Raw genomic sequence first — 19,449 nt, 5'->3', positions numbered from 1 at the left:
GTCTGTGTTCACAAATCTCTATATGAAAAAAGCAAAGGGGAAAAGGTCTGAGAAATAAAATGCTACGTCAGGAAGCGTTTCAATAAATGCACATTTGAAAAGAGAACTCAAAGATATCTAACCTTGTATTGCCACACTGCGTTGTTGATTCTTCTGGTCTGATCTGCTCAACAAGTCAAGTCAACAAGTTTTCCAAGAAATGTGGCACACTGTCATTTCATTGTAGGGTAGTATGCAAGGTTGAACTATCAGCATCATCTCAGCATCATCTCACTTTACAATTGCTAACACAAGTTTTTGAAAACACGGCTCATTTTCTCAAAACACTTTACACAATTCACAAAACCACACACCCAAAGTGCAAAACACCTCATACATCCTGAATGACTAACTGCACCCAAAACTACATACCCGACTACATACCATTGAACTTACAGTTTGTTCAGTTGCTAACACACAACAATCTCACATAAAGCATAATTATTTATACTCGGACTCAAAGAGCAAAACCTCAGCTCAAATCTACAAAACTCTGAACACATTTTCAGCTCTGCACCCAATTTGCAAATCAACTTGGCGCTTTTTTCAAAACACTGCACACAGTTCTCTAAGTAAGACACAGAAATCTGACATATTCACTTGTCTGCCATTTTCAAAACACTGCCATTAAAAATGCTACACACATGAACCAATCAACAAATACACGTGCCAAATGAACATAAACACCAAACTGCTTTATTGTTGACTCATCAACCAGGATGTCAACACTAGAAAAAGGCTTCATGTAAGACATTTATAAAAACAACAATGGATATATGGACAGCAGCAAGAGGAAGAGGTAGGATAAGAGAGAGGGAGGATGAACTGAAGTCAGTTCAAACCGGAGAGACGTGATGTAAGGAATACATATTTATTGTTACACGTCATATGAATGAAATGATTGCCATGATAATACAAAAGCAGAATGTAATGGTGTTTGGCGATTAGGCCCCGGTTTGCAGGATAATCATTCAGGAGGGAAAGAATCGCTCCGATGAAATCCCTGGGGTCTAGACACTGGTGGTGGTGATAAGTAGGTGGGACCGGTCTGAAGAAGGAAGTTTAGCTTTGTCCTGGAGGAGACGGGAGGCGAGAGGGGTGGAGTCGTGTAGTCACCTGAAATGACAACTGACAGGGAGGAAGAGCAGGTATTTAGCCTGTGCAGCAATTGGCTGCTGAGGGGTGACGCCCTCGTATTTAATGAGGGGGGAAGGGAGCAATAGAGTGACGTGTAAGTGACTCGTGTTAGGTCTTCCTTATTGAACTTGCGCTAAAGCTTTCATTTAAAACTGGAGAGACGTGATGTAAGGAATACATATTTATTGTTTACACGTCATATGAATGAAATGATTGCCATGATAATACAAAAGCAGAATGGAATGGTGTTTGGCGATTAGGCCCCGGTTTGCAGGATAATCATTCAGGAGGGAAAGAACCACTCCGATGAAATCCCCAAAACCAGTGAAGTATGAAATACTGAGATGAACTGAGTTTCTTACCTTGTAGGGTGACTGTGGTGATGAAATAATAGATTAACATATGTATGCGGCAGGAGGCCGGAATCACTGCCGGAGCTTACGGGTCATGCTGAGACTCTGACTGCCGAAATCAGTGCCGGTCTTATCTGAAAACGACCTGAGGGTCGCCTGCCTGGCTAGCAGGGCTTGACTACGCCGCCCGTAGGTCGAACGTCCTGCTGGAGCAGGGCTCTTGTTTTGTAACTGACACCGAAGTGTACGGTGGCCCGAGTCCACGAGACCGAAGTCTGCTGGGACCAGCAGTCCACGAGACCGAAGTCTAAGGGGACCCCCAGTCCACACCTGACGTCGCAGGGTATACATTTTACACAAACACATTTGAGCAATATGCATAGATACCATAGTTAGGGTCTGAGAGATCTTTGGGAAGCCAGTACGGTGCTGATGTCCGGGCAAATGTAGGTTGTGAAGGCGGAGGAGGACCACCGTCCTAGTTGTTGTAGGGATGAGGTAGAGAGACCTTGATTAGCAGCAGAGGTGGCTGCACCTATCCTGAAGGAATGTCCCGGGTATGATATAGGTGATAGGCCAGATTTAATGACAACTTGCTTGAGGTAGAAATTGACGGGGGCCATGACCCTGGGGGCCATGACCCTGCGAACCACTCTCCCTGGACGAAACCCCCAAAACCCACGAATGGGGCGGCATCCGTGAAGAACCTCATTGAGTCAGAGGAATGCACGAGGTCATCGTAAAAGAAAGTAACTTCGTTCAAGTGGGCGAGCAGGAGGGACCAGAAACGTAGGTCTGAGCGGCAGCCTTCGTCTAAGAAAACGCAGTCATGGAGTTTGTCGACCACTGATGCTGCGTCCAGGAGGCGGGAGATGAACGAGCGCCCCTGGGGGATGACGTGCATGGCGGAGTTGAGGTGTCCGAGAAGGGAGAGCAACTGTTGTTTTGTGATGACTTGTTGCTCGCAGTATGACTTGGTGATGTCCCGGATGCGCTGCAATTTGTCGAAGGGGAGAGACGCCTTCATGTCTATGGAGTCGAGGATGATGCCTAAGAACTCTAAGCGTGTGTCGGGACCTAATGTTTTCTCTTTGGAGAGAGGGATACCTAACTCCTGAAGCAGTGTTTAAGCTTGGCCAGTGAGATCCCTGAGCTGTCCTGTGGCAGGTCTATGGGGAGGAAGTCGTCCGGTAGGTGAAGGACGGAGGGGATTCTGACGATGTTCAGCAGGATCCAGCAGAGCGCTTCCGAGAAGGAATTGCAGGGGCTGCTTCTGCACCCGGAGGTCAGGCGAACGGTGAAAATAGAGTTTGGACTCCCACTTAAAACCGAATCAATTCCACTGAGACGGATGAATGGGGATGATTTTGAAGGCATCGGTATTGTCCGCTTTGGAGAGCCGAGCTCCGTGCCCTGTGAACTTGATCATCTTTATTGCATTATCCACTGAGGCATGGTGAAGGGAGAACTGATCTGGAGGGATGATGCTATTGACACTGCAGAATGGGCCGGAGCAGGGAGCGGACAGATCGAAAATCAGCCTTTTATTTACGTGTGGCTATTCCAATGGGATTTGAACGGAACACTGAGAAGGGGGAGGAGCTAAAAGGGCCGATTATATATCCTTTGAGAAGTTCTTTGTCGATGAGCTGGGAAACTATGTTGGGTTCTTTAGCGGCTGACTGTAAGTTCCTTGCTACGAAAGTCACTGTGGGAGATGGGAGGACCCCTACCCTGAAGCCTTGGGAGAGCCCTGACAGGAGATGGTCAACAAACACGGAATCTGGGTGAGTAGATAGCGCAGCTGAGGGATGTTAATGGTAGTGGAGGGGTGATATTCCACATTTTTTATCCACGAGGTTTCTGGCGCAGAGCTACTGTGACGGCCCGTTCACACGGTGGCGTGCGTTAAAGCTTCCAACGCTTCTGCCCATTCACTTTGAATGGGGTGACGTCACTTTTAGCAGAACTGTATTTTGGGAAGCGACGTGGAGCGTTGCTCGCTTCAAAAGTTGAGCAATGTTCAATTTTTGGTGCCTCAGCAGAAGCGTCAGCCAATGAAATCCCGTTTATGCAAATCTGCCAGTACAAGCGCTAGCCAGTCAAACCGCGTGTATGCTGGGAGAGACTACGCAGGTCATTTCCTCATATTCCAAAAAATGGAGGGAAAATTCATTATAGCGGTAGTGAATCACCCGGTGCTGTATGATCAGTCTTAGTTCATCTACCGGGATACAAACCAGAGGAGCGAGGCATGGAGGGAGGAGGCAGAGACAGTGGGTGAAACTGGTAGGTTTTCGCCTGTTGGGGATTTTTTCCAGTTTACTTCGTTTTAACATTGCTATTGTATTTGTATTTGTATGTCGGGGGCAAGAGATTCATGTGATTGGTTGTTGGTCGCAAAAAAAATCCCCAATCTTCAGACACGCCGACCGCCAACGTCAACGCACGCTGCTGTGCGGACCAGTAGCGTAGGCAGAAATTTACTTTAGGGTGGGCCTGTAAAAATATAGGATGGGCCAGATCTTTCTTCTGCGCATCAGAAGCTAACAACAGTCCCCGCCGGTACCGGTGGCAGATTACATTACATTGCATTTAGCTGACGCTTTTATCCAAAGCGACTTACAATAAGTACATTCGACCAGGAAGACACAACCTTGAGAAAACAGAATCATATAAGTACATCAGGTTTCATAGAGCCAAGTATTTCAAGTGCTACTCAACTGGCTATAGATAAGCCAGTCCTTTATTAGTATATAAGTGCTCTGTTAACAGTTCTTTGTTAGTAATTATATCGCTCGAGGTGGAGTCGAAAGAGATGAGTTTTCAGTCTGCGCCAGAAGGTGTGTAAGCTTTCTGCCGTCCTGATGTCAATGGGGAGCTCATTCCACCATTTTGGAGCCAGGATAGCAAACCCACGTGTTTTTGCTGATGGGAACTTGGGTCCCCCTCGCAGCGAGGGTGCAGCGAGCCGTTTGGCTGATGCAGAGCGGAGTGCACATGCTGGGGTGTACAGTTTAACCATGTCCTGGATGTAGGAAGGGCCAGATCCATTCGCAGCATGGTACGCAAGTACCAGTGTCTTGAAGTGAATTCTAGCAGTTACCGGAAGCCAATGAAGGGAGCGGAGGAGCGGCGTGGTGTGGGAAAATGTAGGAAGGTTGAAGACCAGACGAGCCGCTGCATTCTGAATGAGCTGCAGAGGTCGGATTGTGACAGTTTACTTATTTAGGTTATTTGGGGTGCCAGTCAGGTCTCTCTCCTGACGTTTCAGATTTGGCTAGTCAGTCAGTTTTTGTAAATCTGCACACAGGTGTATACATCTCACTGCAAACACCCAACATTGAATGACATTAAAATATAAGAAAGGACACAACTCAAAATCATAATCACAAATAGTAAGTGTATTTTTGAATACCCCCCCCCCAAACAATTCGTTTTCCCACAGTTCAATGTTAAATCCAAAACGTTCCACTCCGGGTGTCCTTCAAAATAAATAAAACAGTCAATTACCACAGGAGAATGTCAGTCGGTTTTAGCAATCCAGTCCTGGTTTTTAAGGTTTTGTGAGATGAGCGGCTCCTTTCAGCTTTGTACACAATAATCCAAGAACGTGAAGCAAGGGTATGATGACGGATGACGGTGGATCAGACAAACGGTACGGACTTTAAACGACCTAACTGCTGGTTGCTAACAGATGAGCGTGTTGCTCCGCCGATCCCTCTTGCTGCACACACCTGCTCCGCCGATCCCTCTTGCTGCACACACACATAAAAAACTCACCCAGACTGCATTCTTTGTACCGTCTTAAAACCTTTCCTTGGAATATGTTATGAATTGTAAGGTGTCCTTGGGTCCTTTGAAAGGCGCCCCTAAATAGAATGAATTATCATTATTATTTATTATCTGAAACGATGTAATAACTTTTAAAACTTTTCCCAGTCACTTGCCCCATGCATTCAGCAGCAGCAGTCCGTTCAGTTTGATCCGTTATAAATGTCATAATTTCGACAATAAATAAATGCTACATAAACGTTATCTTCCACGTTTTATCTAACCATCTCCGTTTCTACCTTTCAATATATTTTGAAAGAGATCTCTCTCTCATCTGCGTGCGGGGGCGGGGCCTCACAGACACGCTGCATCTCTCGCTCACAGACACGCTGCAGCGCTGTGCAGTGTGCACACGGTTCTGCCGGTAATGAATATTACATTTTGTGAGGAAACTTTTCCACCAATAATTCCAATAAGTATTCACTTCAGGTTTACGAAAGTAACTGTACTCAGATTACTCGTTTTTCAAATGTAACGCCAGCTGAATATACTTGATTTTTTGTATTCTGATTACATAACACCGTTACATGTATTCTGTTACAACCCAACCCTGTGTAAGGGTGAGTGAAAACATTTTCGTTAAAACTAGTACCTGAGGGCAACGGAAGTTGAACTCCTGTGACGGAGTCGAAGCTCCTGTGACGGAGTCTTCCAGGGCCTGGAGGCGAGCATCGATAGCTATCATGGAGCTAGCCAGGGATTGCAGGGAGCCGGCCACGCTACTCTCCATAAGGGGTGTGTTAGTGACACTCCCGGACTGGTGAGCCTGGGAAGGGGTGGATTTTGGAGGTGGACGGGATCCTGGAGGGCTCGACTTCCTGCCCTTTTTTACCTCCGCGGCTGCGGCCGCGTCCTCTCCCTGCTCTCTGGGGGGCTGACTGGAGCTGCTACCCCGGACTGGGGAGCTACGCTGGAGACCTGGTCCGAGAGCTCTCGGAGTTGAGAGAGAGTGAGGCCTGGGGCTGTGGGAATGCCCTGCTGCAGGAGCCGGGCGATTAGGAAGTCTGCCTCTGTTGGTAAGCCGCTGTGGGGAGCCGAACCGGGATCGGAGACTTCCAGAGAATATTCGTGTTGCGAATTGTCCGAGTTGGACATCTTGAGCTAATTGTTTCTTACGGTTTTTCTCATGAGGAGGAGTATTGTAGTACTACCACGGCGTGTAGTCACCTGAAATGACAACTGACAGGGAGGAAGAGCAGGTATTTAAGGAATTTAGCCTGTGCAGCATTTGGCTGCTGGGGGGTGACGCCCTCGTATTTAATGAGGGGGGAAGGGAGCAATAGAGTGACGTGTAAGTGACTCGTGTTAGGTCTTCCTTATTGAACTTGCGCTAAAGCTTTCATCCATCCATCTTCTCCCGCTTATCCATGGTCGGGTCGCGGGGGTAGCAGTTCCAGCAGAGAGCCCCAAACTTTCTTTTCCCTGGCGACATCAACCAGCTCTGACTGGGGGATCCCAAGGCGCTCCCAGGCCAGCGAAGAGATATAATCCCTCCACCTGGTCCTAGGTCTACCCCTTGGTCTCTTCCCAGCTGGACGTGCCTGGAACACCTCCCTAGGGAGGCGCCCAGGTGGCATCCTAACTAGGTGCCCGAACCACCTCAACTGGCTTCTTTCGACGCGAAGGAGGAGCGGCTCAACTCTGAGTCCCTTCCTGATGACTGAACTTCTCACCTTATCCCTAAGGGAGACACCAGCCACCCGGCGGAGGAAACCCATCTCGGCCGCTTGTATCCGCGATCTCGTTCTTTCGGTCATGACCCATCCTTCATGACCATAGGTGAGGGTAGGAACGAAAATGGCCCGGTAGACAGAGAGCTTTGCCTTCTGGCTCAGCTCCCTTTTCGTCACAACGGTGCGGTAAAGCGACTGCAGTACCGCTCCCGCTGCTCCGATTCTCCGGCCCATCTCACGCTCCATTGTTCCCTCACTCGAGAACAAGACCCCGAGATACTTGAACTCCTTCACTTGGGGTAAGGACTCATTCCCTACTTGGAGTGGACAGTCCATCGGTTTCCTGCTGAGAACCATGGCCTCAGATTTGGAGGTGCTGATCCTCATCCCAGCCGCTTCACACTCGGTTGTGATCATCTGCAAAAAGCAGTGGTGCAATCCTTAGTCCACCGAACTGCAGACCCCCTCCCCCACGACTACACCTCAAAATCCGATCCATGTATATTACAAACAGGATTGGTGACAAAGCGCAGCCCTGGCGGAGGCCAACCCTCACCGGAAATGGGTCCGACTTACTGCCGAGGACCCGGACAAAGCTCTCGCTTTGGGAGTACAGAGATTGGATGGCCCTGAGTAGAGACCCCCTCACCCCATACTCCCGCAGCACCTCCCACAGTAACTCCCTGGGAACCCGGTCATACGCCTTCTCCAAGTCTATAAAACACATTGAGCACTCCTGAAAAGAACATTGTTTTTGCTCTTGCCACATGCTTCATGAAGGTATCATCTACTGTTAAAAAGGTAACATGTGAACTGGTATAGGCCTAATGTTAAATAGATAAACGTTAAATATAGCATGCACTAACTGTATTGCTATATTTCGTGTCGTGTTAGCTTCGTGTAGTGTTAGCTTACTGGGTTTAACTGACGTATTTATTAAATAACATTAAAAACTCCTGTTCAGAAATTTCTTTACAATAATGTGCATGAGTAGGCTACTATAGTTGTTGTTTTGCTGGTGTTAAAAGGTAAACACAGCGAACTGCAGTTAGCATGCAATTAATACTGTGCTAGGTTCGCTAGCTAGGGCATATGGCACTTATGCATAACTTGAAGCGGATCGAAGCCTCGGAACGATGCGCACTGTGGGTCGATTAATTAGGGAGAGTTTTTGCTTTTGACTACATTTTGACAGGATTCATACCGTGTTGGACGCATATAGTAGATGGAGAAACGTTTCAAACAGGTCAGCTCAGCATTCTGTGGCGAGCTAATGTGCATTGACCAATGCACATTATCTTGCAGTATCAATACTGTGCTAGAGACATAGGGAGCTCCACCATGGTTATTTAAAACGTGTTCAAGCTTGCACACCGTCTACCTATCCATAAGCCATAGCCTACGTTAAATTCTTACTCGTCAATTAAATATATATTATGAGTTCAGATTAAGGCGTTGTAGACATACAGTTGTGATTTTCAGTTTGTGACACAGCTGCTGCGGGCTCCTGCGTTTCCATGTGCAGTGCTGCCAGAGTGCACCGGGACGATACTACAGGACATTTATTTTCTGAGGAATAACTGAGGAATAACGTTTTAAATTCACATAAGCGACCGTACACATACAGCGTTGTTTACGTGTTCATTGTGTCCTGTCCACTGTGAATGTACACACACGTACATACGCCTGTGTCAAGAGTAAAATATAACTTGTTTAAATCGGAAAGAGGCTAACTCGCCCTGGTGACCGAACGTCTACATAATCATGAAAGCAAAATATGAAGTATAACCGAACATCTGATGTAGAGTTCGGACTGTAGCAGCAACTCTGGTTTTTAACATATCTTATGAAGGTAAACAGTGGTTGGCTGTGCGCTCTGCGTCCGTGCGCTCTGCGCGCTGGCGACAGTTCTCAGAGGCTGCAGGTTCATCATTGTTTCTGCCTTCAGTTCACATGCTGCAGAGAGTTCATAAAGACATATGAAACCGCTTCTAACACTAGAAAGCAGCCGTAGGCAGCTAATTCTGTAAGAATCCCCCACATTCAGTCATATATCAACGTAGACTGGTTTACTCACTATCCTGCTTTGCCAATATGGTTAAAGAATTGTGTGTTAATTGACAGTTGTTAGGGCCGTTTTTCAAGTCTGTCCCTACAGGCCTAACGTGAACTTGTTTCTCATGCGGTCTAAATAAGACATGTCGTGTATATAGCTGTGGTTTCTGAATATAATTATAATGCCATGCCTTGCTCCATCTGCTCTGCTCGAGATAAAAACGTGTTTCTGCAGGAGACATGATGGAAAATGAATCCTATTGGAGAAGCTTTCTCCTTTGGCTTTCAGGTGCTCCAGATTTCGTTTCCCAGCCCATCTGCAATTAGATGGTTTGTGCCTATTGTCTTGTTTTCAGGATTAGAACAGGATGGCATATATGGCAAAAGGAGACTAAATTGTAAAATTAGCAGGTGATGTTTTAAATTGAGTGCTGAATTAATCCATTCAAAACTATATTTACAGTATGCATACTTCATTAGCTCATTGAACACTATATTGCATTATCAAATGTCGGCTTGTACTATTGTTAAAATAGCAAAACCAAATTGGATATACAATATACCTCGTGATTTTACAATACAGAACAATGATGTCATTTGAATCTTTGTATACTTTTCGGTTTACAAAGTAAACACTGTTGGCCCATCCAGGCGCTGCCACAGTTTGTAATGCAAGCACTTCATAATAGGGTTTGACTGCAGTTATATACTCTAAAGTAAACATGCCCACTTCCCTTACAAACTCATAGCTCATCTGTAGCTCAAATCTCTTGTTGTGTATGGTTTATTTTGTATGATAACTATACTACTTTTAATGCATACTCACAGGATGGATGCCTTAAGTGACTTCTTGAGGCAGAGAAATGTTCCAGAGGAAACAATAAAGACCTTGGAGAATGAGAAGGTACTTAAAAGCATATGCATAACCAGTATATCAGCCAAACTGTTGTCCCTTTCATTGTTTCTTCAACATATAAAATGTATTAGGTCAAACTTTGTAAAACCAATCATTCTGAAGTTGTAAAGAATTAGTTTGATAATGGTTCAATAATCAACAAAACATGTTGATATGTTTGTAAAATAATAAACAAAGCACAAAAAGTAAGGACATGTGATGTTCCTCACACATGTGGCACCATTTGAAAGGTAAATAAACAGGCTTTCCAACGGTATACGATTTATTGCCAAGAAGCATTGTTACAACAAAGAAATAATCTACCAAACACAAATGTCCTTACCTTTTTTGCTATGTTTAATAAGTGCTTAACATAACAACACTGTTTTATAACACAGTTACTTGTTGTCAAACATGAAATAATCATTATCAAATCCTTTGTAAATGGTGAATAAGTAAGACATGTTATGACCTGTCAGTAAAGTTATTCACAGGCAGGTAAAAAGAAGGGGCCGGAACTCCTTCTTGGTAACTAATGTGGGTCAGAGAAGGCATACCATTGTAGCCTACTTTACTGTGGTACACAATATAAATGGACCATTTGCATATGGACCATATGAATATGAAATCGGTCATCAGTTTAGAAGAGGTTTATGTTATTTTTGGGGAGAAGGTATAGAAAAATAATCCACATTGCCCAAAAAATGCACACATTATTACCATTATTTATAATAGATGTGTACTAACACATGGAATTATTTAGCAGAAGCTAATATAAAGTATAAACTATTATGCATGAACAAAGTCTTAAAGTTATGTGTACAATATGTTATGACTTCTGTACTCACATTTTGTAAATAATGTGTAAATGTATTACTGAATCATTTGAAAAGACAGCAAAAAAACGTTTTAATAACACGTTAATGTGTTACATATCATTGTATATCTTTCTCACCTGTTTCAAACTGCCTACGCCCAATCTAAACTATCCACCATGTACACATACAAGTTTCACTGCTGTTACAAAGGAAAAGCAATTATTTAAATGCACATGTATTAGTCATGAGCCATGCGTTTTGGTAGACCCTGAAAGTTACAAGACATAAAAATGTAAACATCACTGATGTGAGCTGGCTTACTTTACAGTAATTGATGAAAAATAAGAATTTAATCACAGTGACAGTCTAGCAACAGAAATAATATGCCTTCCAATATATTCATTAATTTGTCAAATGTGACATACAATTATATTTCTATTTTAGATGGCTTTTTTATTTATTTACTTTTAAAATAATGCACATATTCATCAGCTCTTTCAATTTTCCATGTTTTCATGTATTCGTATTAATTTGTATATTTATTTACTTAGTTTAGGATTTATTCACGATCTCTTTTAAATGTAGTTCATGTATTTATTATTACATGTATGAATTTAATAAGAAATGACAGACTGTGAAGATATTTGTATGATGAAGCAAAAAAAAAAGGCCTAAAAACAGTTCAAATACATTTTAAAAGAATGTCTAAAGTAAGGAAAGTAACAGAGTTCATTACCGAATATGGTTGTGGAGGCTTTTTTTTCTAAATGGTTTATACAGCCGCAGGAACCTAATACACGTCCATAAAAACTATACAGAGTTTCTATTCCATTTTACCTTCTTCCCATTAAATAACATAAACCTCTGCTGATTTGATGTCTAAGTCATTGCATATAGCCCATTTTGTGTGTTTATTATGGTTCACAGGGTACACAACTTATGCGTCCTATGAATCACATGGAGTTGCTAGTCTCTTTTTTACCTGCATGTGATTAACTTCGCTGACTGTAAATCTTATTTGCATATGATTATTTCATGATTTACTTAAAGTGTGAGATGAGTTACAAAACAATTTGATATGTTAAGCGCCTAATCATTTACAAACATATTTAAATATTTTGTTGATCATTTGTTTATTATTCAATTAAAGCTTATAAATGACTTCCAGTTGATCGTTATGAAAACATTTTAACCAATGATAAGCCAATAATCAAGATTTCTCTTTTAAAACCATTTTTAGATCGATGCCAGCACCATACAGCTGATGACAGATGAAGACTTAAAGACTTTTCTGCCATCATATGGTGATCGCCTAGCAGTGTTGGGATTTTGTAGGCGAAAGGAATACAGTCACAACAAAACTGGAAAATCAAAGCTTTTTGAGCGCTTGAAAAGTAAATTGTCCAAAAGAAAACCCAATGATGAAGGGGGAGAGCAGCAAAAACCAAGGAGACCATTCCCAACCAACAGTGAAAAAAAATGCCATGAAGACGATGCGACAGGTTGAAATAGGATGGATGCATTACGATGATGAGGCAGAGGTTTTCAAGCAAGTGAGAGCCAAACGAGGAGGGGGAACCAGAAAAGTCACAGTTTCAAAGGATGCTCAGAAAATGGAGTTGATACAGGAAGGAGTTGGCTTGTTCTTTCCAAACGGGAGGAACAGGCTAGGGCCATCAACACATTTTAAGTTGGATCTAAAAAATTATCAAGAGCTGACCGTTGATGAGGAACTTACTATCAGACAATTATACACTGACACAAAACTTCCTCTTCTAAGGTTTTACTTGACCACACAGAAGAAAGAAAATGATAGTCCACAAAGTCAAACCGCAGGACTGACCCCACCTTTGGAGAGAGAAGAGAGTGTTCAGGATCAGTCTTCTTCTCTTGGTGTTGCCACAGCCATATCTTTTGAAACGATCAGCTCGGATATGGTATTTCTTGAGAGCACAACTGAGGACAACTTTGACTTTTCTCTTTATCTCTCAGGAAGTGGATATGAGGATGTTTTGGAGAACAGCAACATTGTTTTTATAGGAGACATTGGTGAAAATGAGCACATTCATTTGGATGATACACTACCTCTTTCCCCACCAACAATGCCATCCAGTGATCATAAGAGAATACTGGTTGTTCACAGAGGCCAGGTACTGCAAGAGCTCATTGCACATTTCTGTGATGAAGAACTTCAGGAGGTCGACTTCAAAATCAAGCTTGTGCTGCCGGACGGGAAAGCTGAGATGGCATATGACGATGGAGGAGTCGTCAGAGACTGCCTCTCAGAATTCTGGAAGGAATTCTATGAACAGTGCACCATGGGCAACACATTTAGAGTGCCTTTCCTCAGGCATGATTTTGGAGTGTGTTACAACCCGGCTCCTGGGCTGCAACATAAAGTGGGGAGGCGAGACGAGGGGTATGATAAATAATGTTAATTTATTCCAAAACAAACAAGCAAACAAACAACAAGAACCGGCAACAGGTCCCTGATGCTACACAGGACAAGTGCCCAGAGAAGACAGAGCGACGTAATGGCTGGGCTCCTCCTATATCCTCTTCCTTTCCAGGTGTAACTCATCCGGCAGGTGCGCCTCATCAGACAGCTGCAGCTGGAACCTGCAATCACACACACAACCACACACACAACCAGACGGCACCCCACGTGGTGTGGAGCGGTCGTCACAAGAGAAGCAGTGGGAAAGTGTCGGCCGTATCATTGCTTTCGGATGGGCAAGGGCAAAATATCTTCCTGTGAAGATCGCGCCCGTCATATTGGAGCAAGCTTCCTTAGGGTGTATCAAGAGCGATTTGGTGGAGAACTTCTTACAGTACATGCCAGAATCGGATCGTTCAGTGTTTGAGTCCTGGCGATCCGATTTTGACAGTGTGGACCAAGAAGAGCTTTTGGAAGTGCTGGACAACCACAGCTGCAGAAGAAGGCCTACAGCCAGCAATGTAGATGAAATCCTCAAGGAGCTTACCCAAAAAACTCTTGTCCAAGAGCCTGCATATGTCATTGAACAATGGGCAAAAGTACTATGCACAGCTGGGCACAGCCTTCAGGACCTGCCATCATTGTATGAAACTCTACAACCAACGGCAAGAAAGGTTGTTAAGTCTCTCACCTTCCCAGAGGCCATCAATGTCCAGCAGAAGGACATTCAAAAGTACCTAACCACATACTTAAGGAATGCTGATATGCAGCATCTGTCTTGGTTCCTCAGGTTCTGCACAGGCTCAGATCTATTCCTGGGGAAGGAAATCATAATTGACTTTACCCAGATTCAAGGTTTTCAGCGAAGACCTGTGGCCCATACTTGTGGCTGCGTCCTGGAGCTGTCAATCCATTATGACAGCTTTCCTGACTTCAGCTCTGAGATGAACAAGGTGTTGGAGTCTAATGTGTGGGTAATGGACATAATCTGATCTGTCCAACAGGATCTGTTATTACAGCAACTATTCCAGGCTGATGCCCCAGAAGGTTGTGAGTTCAAGGTACGATGCTTAATCCCAAATCATTCCTGCAGCAAATCATTCCTGCAGCAACTTGACATTTAATTAATTTGTTGTGTATAATCAGTGTTTCTTGTGTCTTTTTCATGGATGTGGATACATTGGATAGGTGCCCAATGGGGGCAGGGGCCCATTAGGCCCTGGGAATTCGAAGAATCGTAAAAATATGTGTGGCTACTTGCCCACTACAGATGGGTTGGGTGGTTTATTTTTTGGTTTATTTTGTAGTAATAATTTGTCCATGTCCACTTGTTCTAAAGAAGAACATGGCAGCTGACTGGCCCAAGTAGGTACAAATGTGTGTATTCTCGCCAAGTAGAATGAGGCTTTGTCTGGAAGTATGTGTGAGTTCAGTACACTCTAAATGCTATATGTGGGGATATGTGTAAGATCATTCCAAAATATATTTTGAAGATATCAAAATTCCTGACTCAAATTGTTTTCTTTCTTTATTTGTAATGGCAGTTTACAATGTCGCCAGTTGTTGTGCCTGTTTCATACTGTGCAGTCACATGTTTATTTTGACTAAATAAAAAGTTTGCTGATAATTCAGTATTGTTTGGTATTGCAGTATTGCTACTTTTACTTAGTTATTCGTCCATCGCTATAAATCAACCTTTATTTAAAAAATAAAGAAATATAAATGAATATGTTTTTAAAATGACTGAACACATGAATATTACAGCATGTGCCAAAAAAGGTGCATAGATTGATACAAAATAGTACATTAAATAACATTATTTACATATTGGGAATAATATGGACATTATTAAACTGATACTCACTACATTGCATGATCTTCTAAAACACCCTGTTGAAGATTACCTATTAATGTACTATTCAGCACCACAGACTATAGAGTTACCATGCACACTTTGACTGATGCATGCAGTCACTGTCACAATCAAGCCCTTGGACCGTGACTGATAACAAGAGCAAAGTGTATCTACCTGCAGGCCTACATTTAGGATACAATGAATATTTCAGAGCATATTGGTATACTGGTAGGCCTATTAAGGTGGCGCTTTTTCGCAAAGAACAAAACCATACTCTATTCCCCCAGCTCATCAATAATCATTTGTCGAAGTTTTATATAGAGGTCCGTAATTTCATAAACATCCTCTGACATTGCCAGGCTGTGCTCAGACATTAGTTCAATACATAGGTCAAACACATCCTCATCACAAGGATAGTCCTTAAAACAACAGTGTTCTCGACATGTTTCAACCTTCATTTGATCAGCTGGCTGCAAGAAACTCTGAGCCCCATATAGGTCGGGAACCGCATACATTATGGAGGGGCGACCATTGGGAGCCCGAGGGTTGTTGCTTGTTCTTATGCGATGGTCATTCCAGACAGCAACAATGTGATCAAGCTCCTCCTTTATATTGGATAGAAAAAGATGAAAAACGTTATATAACACTTTTTCTGTCTTTGCTGATAATAAATAGTTATTTAGGCTACTGTACCTGTATGGTATTTTGAAAGCAAAACTGGATCAAGGATTTGTCGAGGAAGCTGCCAACAAAATAGCCATCAGCCTTCATCTGGTCAAAATGGTCCATCCAAAATTGGGCACATTCACTTCTCAAGGTGCCCCACCAGCGTTCAATCCGCTGATTCCCAGTACTTGGACCTAAAGTGACACACTCCATGCCATTCTCATCCTCAATGTTGTGCAAAAACTTTTGCATCTGTGCAACATGGGTATTCTCCGTACCGTGATCTAACCTTACTCTTTGTGGACAGCCATTGTTTTCAGTCACAGAATCTATAAAATAACCTGCAATAATACGAGGATCATTATTGGTTTTATATACTTCCAGCCAGATCATTTTCCTTGAGAAGCCATCTATGCAGCCACTTATGCATATGCCATAAGGCTTTAATTTGTCGTATCCATCAATGTGCCACACGTAATTTGGCCCACGACTAACATACATACGCCATCTCAAACGGTTACGTGCACGTAGGTCAACCCCATTTCCGTCCATCAGTCGCAACAGTTGACGTACCGTTTCTCTGTCTGTAATTATACCGGACATCCAACATTTCTGGTGCATCCATCTGTAGCCATGCTGTTTGCCAGATGTTTGTAGCTGTTGTTCGATGAACGATGCCACTTCAGCTGCATCTGTCTTATTTTTTCTCCGCCAAAGCTTGTTCTTTTGTAGCTTCCTCTGTAGTGTCCGTAGGCTTAGTTTAATATTGTGTGATTCCTCCAAAACCACTAAAATGTCCTTATTTGTGAATCCGCGTCTAAAGTAGTCTTCAATTATAGTATCCATTAGTTCAGCTAAGGGTGTCCCACACACTTGCTATTGTTGTTTTGGTGTAAAGGGATGAAAGCTAATTAAAAAAGCGCTCTTATATGATAGTAAGTCATTATAATGAGATAACTAAGTCATTATAATGAGATAGTAAGTCATTATAATGAGATAGCTAAGTCATTATAATGGGATAGTAAGTCATTATAATGAGATAGCTAAGTCAATATAATGAGATAACTAAGTCATTATAATGAGATAGTAAGTCATTATAATGAGATAGCTAATTCATTATAATGACTTACAAGATTTTTTTTTTTTTTCCAGTGGCGCAAACAGGCTTCCATAGTAATGTGTTGTGCAGGAATGTTGCAACAATTTGTTTTGGAGAAAAGTAAAAGTATAACAACAGTATATTTGTGTTTCTCCACACATGTTTGTGAACTTGAACAATCTTTTTATGCAGAATTCTCTACATACAGAACACCATAAAAAATGAGTGTGCTTTAGATAAAGCACCACAGTGTGTAGTTGGTTGGACAAAATGTCTTCACTAAGTGAAGTGTGTGCCATTTGGTGCCAACCTTTTGTTTGTAGTTTTGAGTGCAGTGCTTCATTTTGCTATATGAGGTGCTTTGCACTTTGGGTGTGTGGTTTTGTGAATTGTGTAAAGTGTTTTGACAAAATGAGCCGTGTCGTCAAAAAATGTGTTTTAGCAATTGAAAAAAACTGTAAATAATGATGCTTTATGTGAGATTTCTGTGTGTTAGCAACTGAAAAAAACTGTAAACTTTCCCACAAATATTTGACTCCTCATGATGGATATTGTAGCATCGGTTTAGGATTTAGGAATTCAATTGTGAAAATTGTTAAATCATACAGATACATGTGAATATTTAAAAGTCAGAATTCCATTTGAAATAAAAGAAAATATGATATTTAAAAAACAACAACAACTATTGCTGCAACTTATTGATCTTTATTAAGGAAATAATATACAGCTCATGAGTGCAGATTATTATTATAACTGGAAGTTGTGCTGCATGCCGTTCATGTATTACACTGATCTTGGCTGCAGCAGGAGCCAGACGACACCTGTGAGTGACTCATCTGCCTGCAGCTATCTGCACTCATGCAGCCCTTGAAGAAGCTGACATCTGTGAAAACATGATAAAAATACGAATGAAACAATGAAAGTATCGACTCTGAACTGGTCCAGGGAATGTCTTTTTTTCCTTATTGTTTACAACACACTGGAATGAGTGGCCTATACTTACGGGGTCCAGCATGAATAACAATGCTGCCACAGACTTGATTGAAACCGTGGCAAGTCTCAATTCGGCCTGATGAACATGCCTTTGAGCCTCCGCAGTAACACCTCAACGCTTCACCTTGGAAATAAAAGACAAAACGTTTGTTTAGTGCTGCATTTTCATGACTCCAAATAATAAAATAAAAAAACACAAACACAGTTCAAGATTAATTGGTTATTTCATATTTTGTTGTCTTTGTCATAATCATAATCAGAAACAGGGTTTTTGCCAAGTAGATTCACACATACGAGGAATTTACATTGTCCATACAAAAACACAGTTAAAGAAGATCAAAGGTAAGAAAAACAACCACAAAGTAAATGTAAAAACATTTGAAAAACACTCCTCCAATAAAGGAAATATTGAACGGACAGGAAGTTATTTTCTTTCTCCTGAATACTGAACTCACCCTGGCTGACCACCACCAACACCATGAGAGCGAGAATCACAGTCTTCATGTTTTCACCTTTATAAATACAGTCTATGGTTTTCACGTGTCTGTTCACAAATCTCTATATGAAAAAAGCAAAGGTGAAACGTGTGAGGATTCAAATGTTCCATTTACCTAGAAGCATCTGAATCCAAATCCAAATCCACACAAAACAAGTTAAGATATCTCACCGGGTCGACTGTCCTCCTCGAGTGTTGATTCCTCAGATGTGTGCTGCCAGGCTGAGGCTTCCTTTTTATTTCGGCTTGTTGCGCAATTAAGGGGAAATCCAGTGTCAAACATTCCCTCTTCTAAAGACACGTGTAGCACAAGTTGTACTTTCCCAAGGGAAATGTTGTCCTTTCGTTGGGCAATATGCAATGCTCAAATAGAGGAATAGACCAAAGAAGCCCGATAGTCACCTCCTGTGAAAAAACAAACATTACCTCTATACTTCTTAACCTGGAAAATGGCTAATATTGGTAACATTTAATAGACCCTAACGAGCATACAGAATCAGAATACCTTTATTAAAATCAGAGGGATAAAACGCTCTTTAATGGTCACACATGCAGAGCACACAGCACACACAGTGAAATGTGGCCTCTGCATTTAACCCATCCTAGTACTAGGAGCAGTGGTCAGCTATTGTACAGCGCCCGGGGAGCTCTGGGAGTGGGGGTGTCAGATGCCTTGCTCAAGGGCACCACGGCAGGGCCCAGGAGGTGGTCTGGGACCTCTCCAAGTAAACAAATAACAAGTATTCAATATTTGTATTATTGTCTTCACCTCCTCCTCCTCTGTAGCTGTTTGACAGAGTCTTGGCAGCAGGCCGGAAAACAATTGGATTATGTGGATTTATTTCACTATAAACTTCACTGAGACTACTTTAATGTCATTTTAATTGAAGGTTTTTCAGTATTTTTGATCTAATCTGTAATATCTTTGAATGCATGCGGACAGTCTGTTTTATCTGTGTGTGGGGGTTGTCGTTATACTCAATCTTGTGTATTCATTGATATTTTACAAGTACAACCTACAGTTAAAACCCAGTGTAGCCCCTCCAACATGCTGACAACATGGAAAACCATGTCAAACCGCGTGTATGCTGGGAGAGAC

General features: G+C 42.5%; 1 long non-coding RNA gene across 1 annotated transcript; it reads right to left on the bottom strand.

Moving 5' to 3' along the window:
• Window positions 1-17,550: 17,550 nt before the first annotated feature.
• On the bottom strand, window positions 17,551-18,870 carry LOC117464931 (uncharacterized). The gene is made up of 5 exons (XR_004554135.2): window positions 18,856-18,870; window positions 18,522-18,755; window positions 18,310-18,412; window positions 17,865-17,978; window positions 17,551-17,744 (listed from the first exon to the last, which is right to left on the bottom strand). It is a non-coding gene; the product is annotated as an uncharacterized lncRNA (long non-coding RNA).
• Between the last annotated feature and the right edge of the window lie 579 nt (window positions 18,871-19,449).

Source organism: Pseudochaenichthys georgianus, chromosome 19 (genome assembly GCF_902827115.2).
Source record: "Pseudochaenichthys georgianus chromosome 19, fPseGeo1.2, whole genome shotgun sequence".
Taxonomy (NCBI): domain Eukaryota; kingdom Metazoa; phylum Chordata; class Actinopteri; order Perciformes; family Channichthyidae; genus Pseudochaenichthys; species Pseudochaenichthys georgianus.
The sequence above is the reverse complement of the archived record's forward strand: the minus strand, read 5'-3'. Positions and strand labels throughout refer to the sequence as shown.